Source organism: Miscanthus floridulus, chromosome 14 (assembly GCF_019320115.1).
Source record: "Miscanthus floridulus cultivar M001 chromosome 14, ASM1932011v1, whole genome shotgun sequence".
Classification (NCBI taxonomy): Eukaryota; Viridiplantae; Streptophyta; class Magnoliopsida; order Poales; family Poaceae; genus Miscanthus; species Miscanthus floridulus.
In genome coordinates, this window is record NC_089593.1 from 88,927,582 (window position 1) to 88,942,269 (window position 14,688).

General features: G+C 44.8%; 1 long non-coding RNA gene and 1 pseudogene across 1 annotated transcript; both read right to left on the reverse strand.

Moving 5' to 3' along the window:
* Positions 1-1,002: 1,002 nt before the first annotated feature.
* Positions 1,003-4,056, reverse strand: LOC136503945 (receptor-like protein 52; annotated as a pseudogene).
* Positions 4,057-9,938: 5,882 nt separating this feature from the next.
* On the reverse strand, positions 9,939-12,582 carry LOC136505225 (uncharacterized). The gene is made up of 3 exons (XR_010771140.1): positions 12,060-12,582; positions 10,806-11,050; positions 9,939-10,659 (listed from the first exon to the last, which is right to left on the reverse strand). It is a non-coding gene; the product is annotated as an uncharacterized lncRNA (long non-coding RNA).
* Positions 12,583-14,688: the final 2,106 nt, after the last annotated feature.

Consider the following 14,688-nt stretch of genomic DNA (forward strand, 5'->3'; position numbering starts at 1 on the left):
TACTGTTCTGGCAGGACGTGGATAGTGATTTTGTGAGGTGGCTGGCCAGCCGGCAATCAACCAGCCAGCCAGCCGAACACGGCCCTACTGGGAGAAGCTGTTTTACCAAACAAAAACAGCAACAACTCTATTTCTGAAGCTGCTCCTTCGTAGGCTTAAGAGGCAGAGCTGTTTTTGATGGAGTCGGAGGCCTACCAAACGGGCCCATAGTCGTTTCCCCAAGTGATTTGCATTTCATTTGGCATCGATGATGACAACCTATTTCAAACAATGGCAAAATTATGTTAGAGCTCCCAATAATTCTGTTCGATAGCATATTATTACTTACTTTACTACTCCCTCCATCCCTAAATAACTGTCGCCGTTGGTGTGCGTGCCGCAAATTTGACCCGCTTTGTAGAAAATACGTGCAACATCTGTATTTCCAAATAAATTTATTAAAAAATTAGATTCAAAGATCTTTCTAATGATACTAACTACGTACTGTAAATATTAATATTTTTAAAATATATATTTAGTCAAAGTTGTTTTTCAGGAAGCGCAACCGACAGATATTTAGGTACGGAGGGAGTACTAATCTAACACTTCAGTTGCAGAGATAATGATTTCATTTTGATTCAAGCATCTTCATGTGCCCTAGTGTAATATGATTCATGGAGATTTTTCTTATTACCGTCAATTATTGTTGCTTGAATAGTTGGATGAAGACATGTCAGTTTTAAAATTGCAGGGGAGGCTGATGAAATTCTAGGAGTGGGCAATCGAGCTGGGCTGGAGTTTGTTCTTCCAGTTTCAATCTTAATCTGATTTTTATGTAAGCTATATCATTCACACCACATACAATTCTAGTTGGAACTTCAATTTTTTGTTATTGGTACTTCACAAAATTCAATAGGCCTTGGGTATTTCGCATGATCAATGGAGGGAGGCTTACGCAACAATACTCAGTGATTGCCGGTACCACGGGGCAACCAAGCTAGCTATTATGGATGTGGTGATGCATTGCACCTTACGGATCTATAGGGGACTAATGTTTGCTGTCGCAAAGCCCACAAAACAGTTGCCACGCACTTAATTTAGGTCGGGAAGGAGCCGGAGAACATGTTGTTGCCTATCTGAATCCGTGAGATGCTGGGAGATATCTGGGTCGGCAGAGTGCCGGTGAAGCTGTTTTTCTTGATCATCACCAAGGTCAGGTTCGGGAACGACCATATCTTCTGTGGGAATTCGCCAGAGAAGAAGTTGTTGTACAGCATCAGGTTGTGTTTTGGTGATGCAGTCCCCGAGTTTCGCTGGGAGCTCGCCTGAGAAGTTGTTGTTGAAGGCGACGATGCCAAAGAGCTTCCCGTTGGAGCAGAGCGACTCTCGCAGCGGGCCAGAAAGGTTGTTGTCGGACACCTCGAGGATGCCCAGAGGCGAGTGCTTGCCCAGCTCCGGCGGGAGCTCTCCGGACAGCTGGTTTTGGAATAACCGGATGTCTCTGAGCTGTGGTAGCAGCCCGATGCTCACAGGAATGGTGCCTGTGAGCTGGTTAAAGTATAGAAACAGCAAGGTGAGGTTCTTGAGATTGCCGAAATCTTCTGGTATCTCTCCAGTGAGCTGATTCAACGACAGGTCAATATCAACCAAGTTCAAGGCCGTCACGCTAGGCGTCAGCTCGCCAGAGAGGCCATTGTGGTACAGGTAGATGTACTGGAGCTTCTGAAGCTGCCACACCCACGCCGGGATCGAGCCGCTGAGCTGGTTCGATTCCATGGCCAGTGTAGTCAGCTCCGTGAGGCTGGAGAACGCCTCCGGGATCTCCCCGGTGAGACTCATGTTGCCCATCCAGAGTTCGGTGAGGTTGGTCAGCTTGGCGAACTCTGTGGGCAAGGGCGCCGGCGCGAACGCGTTGTCCCCGGTGAGGTTGTTGTACGAGAGGTCGAGGTGGGTGAGATTCTTGAGCGCGCATACCGATGCCGGGACGAAGCTGGCGGTGAGGTTCGGGCTGGACAGGATAAGCTCGGTGACAACACCATCGCCGCCGCCGGTGGCACACGTGACGCCGGTCCAATTGCAGTGGTCGGGGGCGGCAGCGGGGTCCCAGGACTTGAGCTGCAGGCGGCTGCCCCAGTCCTTTTTGACGGCGGTCGCTGGGGCCTGCGCTGGCGGCGGGCTGGGAGGAGTGGCCCTCGCCGGCGAGGATGAAGATGAGCAAGATGACCAGCAGGGGGAAGCGGTGGCAGCAGGTGGGCTGTGATGTGAGGACTGAGAAGACGAGGTGCGATGCGATGGCCGATGGACTGATGGAGCCGCCGATCAGCAGCTGAGCTGAGGCGGGGGAAGAAAGAGCCGGGAGTGAGGCCGTGGGAGTGGGAAGACGGGTGGTGCGCGAGTCGTTGGTCAGCGTCAACGGTCTCCGCTAACTGCTCTCTGGTCCTGTGACGGATGTTTGACGGGAACAGCATATGTATCATAGAAACCAACTTAGTGTTTTCACAGAAAAAAATTATAGGAATATAATAAAAATGATTTCTGCATTCTAAACATGGCCTCAATTAATCCGAAAAGAAAAACATACCTCAACTAGGAAATAGCCTGCGCGTTGCTACGGGGATTTTGTAGTATTATATGAAAGAGAACTTAGAATGATAAATAGTGAAATCTTGAAATGAAAATACGCACATGATTATCTGAATGTCCGATAGATATAAATTTAGTGGGAGAGGAATTGAAGCAATGCAATCGGAAAAGGGCTATTAATTATAGGTGAGAAATTGGAAGAGGAGCAGCACCATAAAGAAAGGACACGGTTCTTTTCTTGAGCGCACAGATTTCTTATTTTGATCGGCAACATGGACAATTTTATGCATGCGATAATCCATATACATAATTAATTTTTACATGAGTGCTCTACTTTTCCAAAATAAAAATAATCATATGATAATTTCATTAGCGTGCATATATGAGAATAAAATACCGCCTGTGAATTAGCATAATGTAATTTTAGACCACAGAATCTAGGAGTTGTGGGACCCACCTATCACAACCTCATGAATGCACCACTCTCTCCTGTGTGTCCTTATCCTCCCAATCGAATAAAAAATGGAAAAGAAATATCTCATTCTCACGGTCAAAGACACAGTGTTGAGGTTGAGCCATGGGGATGCTTCAGGCGGCGGGGAGCCGGGGAGGGCGTCGACGACGGCGTGTAGGAGGACTGCGCGCGACGGGGGCGTGGTGACTGGTGAGGCAACAGGCGGACTGCAGACACCATGTGGAGAAGGAAGCACGTCGAGTCCGAGCACCTCGCCGCGCCTCTGTTGTGGCCATCTCCAAGCACGAGCGCGCCGCCGCGAGCGGATGTTATTGGGCCGGGCGAGCGCACAGCGCAGCGTCACGCACACAGATGCGGTTGGGCAAGCCTCTGCACTGGCACCAGCACCGTCGGCGGCGCGCACGGGGGGCGATGAACCGAGCGTAGATTCGGAGGATGATGTCGGTGCGTGAAGCGAGCAGTCGGAGAGGGGTTGCTGCAGACCGCAAGGCAGCAGCGATGCAGCCGGGGAGCCATATGAAGGATTGGGGCTAATCTACGTTCATTTTATAGAAAAAGATTGGATTGCCTCTATCAAAACCGGACGTGCAGGTGCAGCTGTGAATGGCCCCTGGCTGTAGCGTCGTCTGGCGCTTGAGTTTCCAGGCACGCTTCAGTTATGCGACGACTGTTTCAGTTGCGCTTTGATAGATGGGAAGAGACTGCTGACGTGGCTTTACGGAATCGTAGGATTAGTGGGGTTCTTCTATTTAGATATAGAAGATTAGTCAAAATAGGGGTGGTTCGGTTCGGCCCACCGGTTTCGGCGAACTGGCCCAAAAAAGTGATTCTAATGGGCTCCAAATCTAACCCATGAAAGCGCTTAGGATTCCTAGATCAGCAACCTTCGAACCAAAGGGTCGAATGGTTCGTTCGACCCACACTTCCTCCCGTCCGTGCGGCGGCGGCGGCGGCGGCGGCGCCCTACCCTGCCTCCCGTCCATGCAGCGGCAGCGGCGCCCTCCGATTCTCTGAGCCATCGCTCCTCGCCGTCTCCTGGAGCTCCGTCGCTCCTCGCTGTCCGGCTTAGCCCCGTGACACCCGCCACAAGTTCCACCTTCTCTTGCCACTCAACGCCATCGGACAAGAAGTAGCAGCTACCGGGGACCCGTCGTCGAGCGAGACCAAGAAGTGTCTCATGCAAGGCGTGCTCTTGTTTAAACACTAGTATGTTGCGCGCGCCATTGCGCGCGTCGGTTATCAACCAAAGATACAACGCAGGATTGAACAATCAACTAATCTTTAGCAACTGACATGACAACTCCTCATGGTCGTAGCATGAGGATGGTATGTACATATATTTTACATAGATGTGATAAGCGCGGTAATGGTCCCTTAGATGCACAGGTCAGGTCTGTAGAGCTAACATAACAGTTGACGACACTTGCAAGCTTTATACATTAGGGTTCATGCTAGGTAGCAACGGCAATGCTGATATGATGACACATAGTTTATACACACGGTGACAGGTTCAGGTAATTAAACATTGTAGGTCAAGAACTCGGTGATGACCTTGTTAGCATCTCGCTTCTCGGTCTCAGAGGTCACTATCCGTGGAGACAGAAGCTTCCCAGGTGGATGAATCTGTATGCAGATTTGCTTTTGTTAGCTCTCTGTGGTCTGTGAGGCATAAGGAGATTCAGTTTGACACTTCAGAAATTTACCAGGTCCTGGAGGCATGATGTGTGCATTGAGACGGCAAGTAAAAGCAGTCTAAAAACAGGCAGTAACCTGACATGGCTGAAGAGGTTAACTCGAGCAGAAATAAATGCCATAGATGCATGAATTGAAATGTAAAGTAAAATGTTTAAAAAAGGCTCTCATCAAAACAACATATCGTTTCGGAATCCTAGGTGATGACTGAATCGGTAGGAAATTACTACTTCATCGCTACACGGCAAGGCCAAAGAAATTAGTCTCTACTAACTGGACATGCATAATTTGGACAGCGGACTAAACAGAAGGAACAGGAGAGCTTACCAAGTTAGCCGGCTGCATTGCCATTCACGTTGTACATGTGCAGGCTGAAAAGTAAACCCAACAAGAGGTTTAGTGCAATACAAAGCAAACACAGCTATAAGTAGGTCTATGAAGTAATGTGCAGTTGCAAGGAAATCGACAACTTCAAGCAGCAGGCGAACACCACTGATGCAGGCCAACATGTTAGTTTTATATATTATGTAGATAGATAACATGAGTAGCTGACTGATAAGGCCTCTGGTTTGTGGTCATTCTATTCATTGCGCTGCATTGTAGGCAGCAATTATGTGTTTTACATGAGCACGCGCAGGTCATACATATGGTGTTTGGCTGCTGCTGATCTTCTCAGTAGCTTGGCTTGCGGTCCGAAAGCTGTGTCCATGGAGGCTAGACTTGTGCCTGAAGAATCTGCTTGCAAACCTAGCCATAACAATAAAAAAGTCGACTCTGAAGTCCTGTTTCTTTATGAACATTCGAAATACACTGAAGGAAACTGGAGAGGGCAAAAGTACCTAGGCGGTATCACAAAGGAGACCTAGGTTTAGAAGGGGTGCATTCATGGGACTGCTTGATTCATAGCTGCAGGAGCCCCCTTGCCAATCTGGTGCACTCCAGAGGGATGTGAGCAACATCAGATGAAAAGTTTAGATATGGTAAGACAGACAAATTTTTTAGGCCCAAAAATTATAGAGGTGCTGTACACAGCCATGATCTAAAACGTAGTAGGTGTAGGCAAACTGAACACATAGTTGTCAATTGCAAGATACTATCATCAGTAAACTAAAGGTAACAATACGACATGGCTTTGTGAATGTCTTTTGCTGTGACTAAGCACACTCTAGTTAGTGTGAGGTTCCTGAACCCAAAGAATATGACATGATTTGTTCCAAATCAAGCCAAAGTGGAGTAGTTTCAAGATTTGGTCTATGAACTCCAAAAAATTGACAGGATTATTGGCTCCAATCAATGTGAAGTGGGATAGCTTCAAGATTTTGCAATGGCACTGTTTCGGAGGTACCAGATGGTCAAACTGCAAGGAAAACTGATCAGGCCTATCATGTAACAATATAGTCACTAAGTTTAAGAATGACATGAGACTGAAATTCCTGAACCTAGCTATCCGTACAATATGCGTTGAAATGAAATCTTTTGTTATGGCATCTGTAGGTAATGCTGTTTCTTCAGTTTATATTTTTTAGCAAAGATGAAATCACAACATAATAGAAGCACTAATGTGGTGCACCAGTGACTGTCACAAGGTTAGAAAAACAAAACCTGGAAGGTGAAAATCATAGAATCCAGGGGGGAGTAAAACATAGAAAGAGAACATAACAAGATGCAAAAATTTTAAATCAGGACGATCTTTGGAGAAAAAATAACTGGTCAGACTTAACCTAAAGCTGTTAATATTTCGCTAGCGTGAGTAGCAACAGAGGGAAATTAGTTTAGCGAAGGGCATCATATCATACTTAGGCAGTGTGAATAAGCCGTAACAGGAGGTAAATGCTGGTAGTATATGTTGGATTGACTGATCAACCATAACTAAGAACTCAAGTAATCTAAGAACTTCATGTTTTAAATATAGCCAAAGAAATTGCATGGTTGTATCTATTGTACCTACCTGAGGCAAGAACAGGCACTATGCTATGAGAAACAAATTGCCATAAACAATCTGTAAATTAGAGGATGTTTTGGGGAGAAACTATAAGCTTAGCTTGGAATAATAGCATAACTACCAACACGTGTATGTATAAGATATTTAAGCCAGACTTTATTGGGGGGTAATTGCAGTAAAAAAATGTAACAAACAGCATGACAGTTTTAAAAAAACATTGCATATTGCAGGCCTGAGCCAGAAAAATAAGGTAGATTGACAGATATAACATTGCCCTTCAAATTTATGGCAGTAGGCAGTCTACAAACTATTATTTGAGGAGCAGTAAAATTTCTGCGTTGGTAAAGATGAGTGTTTGCATCTGGAATATGATCACTACAAATATGATGGCTGGCAGCCCCTGAACCCAATGAGAAAAACACACGAAGGACTTAACTTTGTTTGCTTCTAACACTCTACTCTAAGAAAAGAGGCATGGTAAAAAGCAGACACCCAAGGTAAACAGAATAAACTAAAGATACTGCAATGGGAAGAACAAGCAAAACACTTTAATTTTCTTTGCTTCTAATATTCCTGTAAGATCAGAGGCATGGTAAGAAAGCAGGTGGCGAAGTTAACGAAGCAAAAGGCCCGTACCATCTACGATATCTGATAAAGTAGCTTTAAATCATTCATTCCAAGGCGAAGTGCACGAAGAATTCGAAATCCCATGCTATCTGGCCCTGAAATGTAAACAGGGACATGAAGAACCTGAGAGGTACTTAACCAAATAGAAAAAAAATGCAAACCAACCCTGGTATCATGCATAAAGAGCACAGCACAAACATGTAGGAACTCACTAAGATAATGTGAGAAGACCTATGACAGTAATTCTGTCTTCGACAATGTATGGAACCAAAACAGAACTATCAAGTAAACCAATCCGGAATATAAGGATCCACGCATTGAGTTGTAGTGCATCACATATATATCCAGTTTAAATTTTTGAGAGGAAAATATACAGACACAAAAACTCAGCAGACACCAGCATATGTAGCACCAATCCTCAACATGGATATTCAGTGAATAAATTTCGTTAGGAACTGGTAAGTAAGGATGGGAAAAGTAACTTATATAGGACCAACATAGAAACGGGAGTACCTAAGAGACGGTGCTGAGGTTGCTGAATACCAGGGGAAAGGAACTTTCCATGGTTATGTAAATCTTGGAAGGACCAAGCAAGGAAACCAATACATCAAGCACTATGAAACATTACTATGGATGGAGCTACATACTGTAAGTCAGAAGCAAACATAATGGAGGCGGAGTAAAACAAATGGGTATTGGATTAACCAACATAGGTTTCTTGGATTAAAAGAAAAGATTTACAAACCCATACATTTTTTTCCTGGACTGTAAAAACATAATATAGTACATAACTCTTGATCAGGTAAAAATCACAGCTATGAATTAGCACGCCAAAAAAAAAATGTTGTTTAGTACCGAGGTTTCCTTTAGACAGTTAGAGCGTACAGTATAATAGAACTTATGAACATGAAATTTATCTCGTTTCAATTTAACATATAGGTGTATTTCTCAAAGGCAATTCCAAAGCATCAAATTTCACAAATTGGCTAACATGCAGTACCAATGTTTGGTAGTCTAAATCAAATCATGGTCGTGCTATTGTAGAGTTAAACACCCGTGCATTTGGATTCATACTATAAATAGATATCCTGATTAAGTAACATATGAGTTGGAAACCCTTAAAATACCGGGCACCTCATGTTCCCTGCCATGGAAGGCACTACCTGCTTCAATTTTTTACAGGAAACTGGTCTGACATTAGTAACTCTACTCAATACAGAAGTAACTTTGAAATGGTAAAACCTCAGTACCAAGCCATCAACTATCAAGCTCACTGAAAAATAGGTTTGCTTTTCGAAATCCCAACTACAGCACTAATCATCTCTTATCATCCATGTTCATATATGTTGTCGTGCTCGCCTTTCTTTGTCATTAGAGAACTGTCAAATTGAACCTAAAAGTTGTACCTTCCTAGGCAGGACAAATTGGAAAATGTACTGAATCAAGTATCAAGCTCACTGAAAAATAGGTTTGCTTTTCGAAATCCCAACTACAACACTAAACATCTCTTATCCTTCCATACTGCAGGACCAAAATTTTGCTGGACATGAATATATACGGGAAATCTTGATAAAGGGAAACAAAACAATAACAGCAGCGTCCTAAAAATTAGGGTTTGGGAATCGGTAACCAGTGGAGCCCCCATCAGCTAGGGTTTCTTACCGCGTGGCTGCTGGCGTTCGCTGTGGCGAGCTTCAGCGCCGCCGCCGAAGAGGCAGCTAGGGTTTCTTACCGGTGGGAGAAGGCAGCGTTGGGGGAAGCCGCGCCGACGGCCACCGGCGTGGCTGGGTCACGGCACTCCGTGGCGACGGCCACCATCGGGGCCCATGCGCGGTGCTACGGCCGCAGGGCGGGGAGCCGTCGTCCCGGCAGCGCGCCGTGCGGCCATCCGGCGTCGTTGGGGCTAGCTGGCACGCCACCACGTTGGGAGAGAGGGAGAGGGCGGCGGGAGAGGGAGGAGGGCGGCCTCCGTTGGCCCGACGACCGGTGGCCGTGGCCGTCGCCGTCGGGGCGCCGTCGCCCTGGTCGCCGCTGCCTCGGGAGAGAACGCGAGAGAGAGGACGGGAGAGATGCCGTTTTTTTGGTTGAAAGGAGAAGCGGAAGCCGAGGTATATATTTGTTTCTCTAGATTCTGAAGAGAAGCGGGAGAAGCATAAGAGAAGCAGTAGAAGCCAACGAGAAGCATGGGAAGCTGATCCAAGAAGAATCCGTTTCAACAAATCTGGGCCACACGATCGCGGATCGAACGGTTGGAAACATTCAGGGTGACGTGGACGGTGGTTCCTTCGGGAAACCACCTCCGGCTTGTATAGGTAAAAGCAAGCAACCAGAAGCAATAAGCTCATCGTGCTCACTAGTACAGGATGGACATATTGTCCCGGTTGGCAACCCCCTTTACTCCTGGTTAACACTACTATATAAATCTTAACCACAGCAGTTTTTTTTATTTACCGTGGCGGTTAAAAACCGCCACGGTCACGGTTAATCGTGCATTAACCGTGGCGGTTTTTCTAACAATAACCGTCATGGTTAATCCATTTACCGTGGCGGTTTTTGTTAAAAAAACCGCCACGGTAAAGATTTTCCAAATTAAAAAAAAATCAAATTCTGTTTTGAATTTGAATTTGAAACTGAAATTCGTCGCATGTGAATTAGCCACTATACAAATTGTTTATTACATCATATTATACAATTCGTCTCATATAGTACAATCAAGTCATACAAGAATCAACTTCACTATGGTACATCAGTAGTAATCTTCTCCATATCTAACTAGACTAAAAAGGACAGGACAGACCCAGTGCCGGAGGCTCCCACATGAGTGGGGTCTGGGAAAGGGAAAAACCGAGGCAAGCCTTCCCCCCGCAAAATCTGCGGAGAGGCTGCTTCGAACCCACGACCTGGTGACTCGGTGAGACAGCTCTCACCACTGCACCACTGATTCGGTGAGATAGCTCTTCTCCATATCTAACTAGACTGTTCAGGAAAAAAGAAGATAGCAGAATTTGGATATTATCTATTGTGGCTGCTAAGTAAAGGTCTGTTAATGTATACTAAGATAACTTTTTTTTAAAAATAACTTCGACAAATGGCAGGTGCAAAGCTCACTGATGCCACTGATCATTGGTTCAGTCCCTCAACTCATCCCTTTGTTGCTGCTGCAGCAGTTGCAGATGTGCAGTTACATGTCCTTGCAATCGAGACCTGCACAATGGAACCTAAAACTTAGCAATCATTAGGATATAAAGTTGTAAACACGGGTCTTCAGATAACATAAAGTTTGTCACTGCTGGTAATAAAAAAGAAATAATGAGACACTTATCTATGTGCAGGTCCTTTCCATCCACCCATTTATATATTGCTGCAACAAAGAGTAAGGGTTCAATAAATTGTAGAAGTGTGGGCATCATGAAACTAAATCCATGTATCTTGGCCTTGCATACAGTAGATACTCATGAACATTAAGCCAGTGTAACAGGCTTTGAGAAATGGTGACTAAGATATTACCTCAAAAACAAAGAAACCCCAGGTTTCAGAACTGAGGATAACCCTTCACAGAGATGGAGCAGATGCTCAAGGCCATCCTTGCGACCGTCAAGCGCCAACTTTGGTTCATGCCAACCAACCTCAGGTTGCAGACCAGGTAGGTCATCGGTTGATATATATGGCGGGTTACTAATCACACCCATCAGTTTTCCTTTCAAATCTTCCAGAGGTTCAAACCATGAGCCATGCCTTATTTCAACTTTATCCTGATTCCAATACAGAAAAACTGTATTAATCGTGCCTTTCTATGTATATCAGCATGGTGTAATAAATTTAACTGTGCAGAAAAATTACAAATCCAAGTTCGTTGATACTCATCTTCTTACTTCATAGACTATTATTGACTCTAACTAGGGTGTGTAGCTCCCATAGGTCAAGATATTACTTTATGGAAGTTACTGTGCTTTGTCCATAGGTTTGAACGCTTATCAAATGTCATGACATTTCAAGGAAAGCCCATTCCAAACTGACCACAATGCCGAAGGACAATGAGCTAACAGAAATATGTTAAAATCACACGCATGTGAATACAGCGCAGCTCTGCAAATTGCCTGACTGTCCATAAGGCTAACTGGCTAAGGTAGATAGGACAATGCAAGTAAGGAAGCTTAATCAGTGTGTCACAATCAGACAGGGTGATGCAGCAGAAAGATTCCACAACAATTTTTACTTTAATGAGCAATGATTGGGGTAAAGAGACAAAAATTTCATGTTCTTAGTAATTTCTCTCATTCAGTGAACATCAGCAAAAGGTTATGTATCAAGAGTAGAGGGTCCACGAATCATTATATTATTAGCTTGCAGGGGACAACTTATCACAGTGCAGCAGGAGGTCAGTGCCATTTGTATGAGATCATGAGGCGCGCAGAGTATCACAGAATTATGGAATCACTGATTGGTCAGGCAGATTGTAATCATTCAGACACATTCTAATTTTGAAACTAAACTCAGCTTAGGATAGCAGTGCTACCAAAAAATAGATTCTTACTCAGTCACAGTAATATTAGCATTTCTCGTAGGTAACAGTCTTAGGATAGTCTTAAGGCAATAGTAGACGCATGAGACTCAGTAAACCACCTGTGTTCTTTTGGAAAAGCACTCTCTTAAGGCACTTATGGCTTTCAGGGAAAAGGGAAAGTAAATGTAAACATAACTATCTCTAGAAAATATCATTGGAGAACAATAGGCCACATGAACGTCAGGAGACATTCATACCTATTTGATGGTCTCATATGTCGTTGCTGAAGGCTTTAGGTTGTCCGCACTCAGCAGCTGCAGGAGTGGAGGAGGAAGGGCATGGCTGGATCCGACGCCGCGACCTCCCGCTACTGCTGCTCGTCGCCACTCGTCGTGTTGGAGGCCGGGAACGCCGGATCTGCAAGCTGAAGGGAGGGGAGGAGGAAGGGCACGGCTGGATCTCGCCTCCCGCCGCCGCATCACGCCTCCTACTGCCGCGTCACGCCGCACGGCTGGATCTGTCGCGAGTTCCGGTTGGGGAGGGCGCCGCCGGGAGGGCAAGGGAAGAGGCGCCACCGGGAGGGGGCGCCGCCGGGGAGGGGGCCGCCGAGAGGGAGGGGTGGGGGCGCACTGGACGGAGAGGAGCGGCGCTCCCGTGTTTTTTCTCCGGTGTTTCGTCGGAGGAAGAGAGCAGTAAAACTGGCATGTGACGTCTATCGGGCCTCGTCTGGGGCCTTAAGGCCTCTTGCGCCTCGACGATTAACCGTGGCGGTTTTATTAAAAAAAACATCATGGTTAATATATTAACCGTGACGTGCATTATATTAACCGTCACGGTTAATGGATATTAATCGTGGCGGTTATCATAAAAAACCGTTATGGTTAATCTATTTACCGTGACGGTTATCGTACCCGCAGGCCAGCCCTTGGGGGATCCTTTTACCGTGGCGGTTTTCTGAAAAACCGTCACGGTTAATAAAAATAAAACGTCTTGTAAAAGATTTTTTTGTAGTAGTGTAAATAACTGGGATTGCGCTATCGAGACTAAAAGTTTTGACCCGGGAGACTTTTAGTCCCGGTTGGTAATAACAACCGGGACTAAAGAGGTGGCCAGGCCCGCGGCCTGGCTAGCATCTTTAGTTCCGGTTGGTATGGGTCCTTTGTTTTTTTCTTTTTTGGTTTCATTTCAATTCATGATTCATTTTGTTTTCGAAATAGGTTTTCGAATACGCATTTTGCGGTGCAAATAATATATGTAAACGCGCGCGTATAGTAAAGTTTCGGTTCGAGCAATGTACGCAAATAACACAAATAAAAGTATGAACTAAAGTACAACATGTATATACATACAATTTATACATACAATTTGTCCTTAGGGGAGTTGGCGTCCTCAAATCCATCACATTCGTACAAAAGTTTGAAAAAAATCATAAAATAAATCCATTACGTTACATGTATCTCATAGGTACAATACAACAGCCATGATTCAGAAGAGTTCCTTGAGTGAAGGAGCTCCTCCGTTCACCAAAGAATCCGGATTGGTGGACTCCGTCAAAAGCCTTCCTACCCTCCAGGCTGTCACTGTTATGGATGAGAACGAACAATTAACTAATCAACAAATAAATAAACAGGAGATCGCATCGTGTTTCACCGAGAAAATCAGAAAAGGAAAAAAAAATCCAACCTTCATCATCTCCACCATGCGCCGCCACTTTTCAATCGGAGCTGAGGGAACGGGGCGCAGCTAGCAGTTCTGGAGGGTCTAGACGACAACGCCGCCGCCGGGAGGTCCACGAGCCGGATCCACATCCCTCCCACAAGTATTGACCGCATCCACCGCAGTTGGCCGACATGCGCAACAGCATAGCTGCGCCTTGTGCATGACGGCCGCCGCCAGTGGAGCGGAGGGACGGCCGCCGCGGCAAACGCGGCCGTGACCTCGCCGCCAGCCTCAGCAACAGCCGTGGAGATTGACGAAGACGAAGGTGGAGATCGGAGGAGGAAGAAGGGGTGGCGCGTTATGTAGGAGATCGCGACTCCCGGTTGGTGCTACCGGTCAGTCGGGACCAACGTACTCACCTTTAATCTCGACTGGTGTTACTAATCGGATTTTTAGTCTCGAACGGTGTTATCAGTCGGGACTAAAGTCTTTTTCGGCGGGCCACGAAAATGCAGTTTCACTTTTCGACACTTTCAAACACCATTGTCTTCTTTTATATATTTCTTTTTATTTAAATGTTAAAGTCGTATTATTTGCGTAGTAAATTACATACTAGGTATAATTTTTTTTAAAAAAATATTTGCTTTTGCTTAACTGCACACATGAAAAATATGTAACATAAAAAATTTGTTTTTTCTTTTAAATATTGAAGATAATGTAACTAATAATCACTATTTCTCGTTAATGCAAAAATATAGTCTTTAACTAAAATATTAAATCTATTGTTTTTTAACCAGAAATTTGTTTTCACGTCATTTTTACGTAAATATTTTACTCAGTTCAACGTATAATTACGGGATGAAGTCGTGCGGAAATTCAATTAAACTGAAAAAAGTACCAAACCAATTCAGAAAAATCTCAAACTTGGTAGTTGCTTCACACAGGGCACGTGCAAACCTAAGAAAAAGTTTAAAACCAATACGACATCGGGATGCACATAGACCATATAATCCCTAAGAACCTAAGTGTATAGTCATGGTTCGATGAAAGGTTCCATATACCTTTGTGAAGCATGTGAACTCCGTCCATGTCGAAATGGCTTGAAATTTTTTTGGCAGTCATTTACACCCAAAATATGATCCTACACAAGATCTTAGGTTTTTCTAATAATTATTTTTATTATTATATTTTTCTTTGTGCTACGTGAGACAAAATATGGTGAATTAC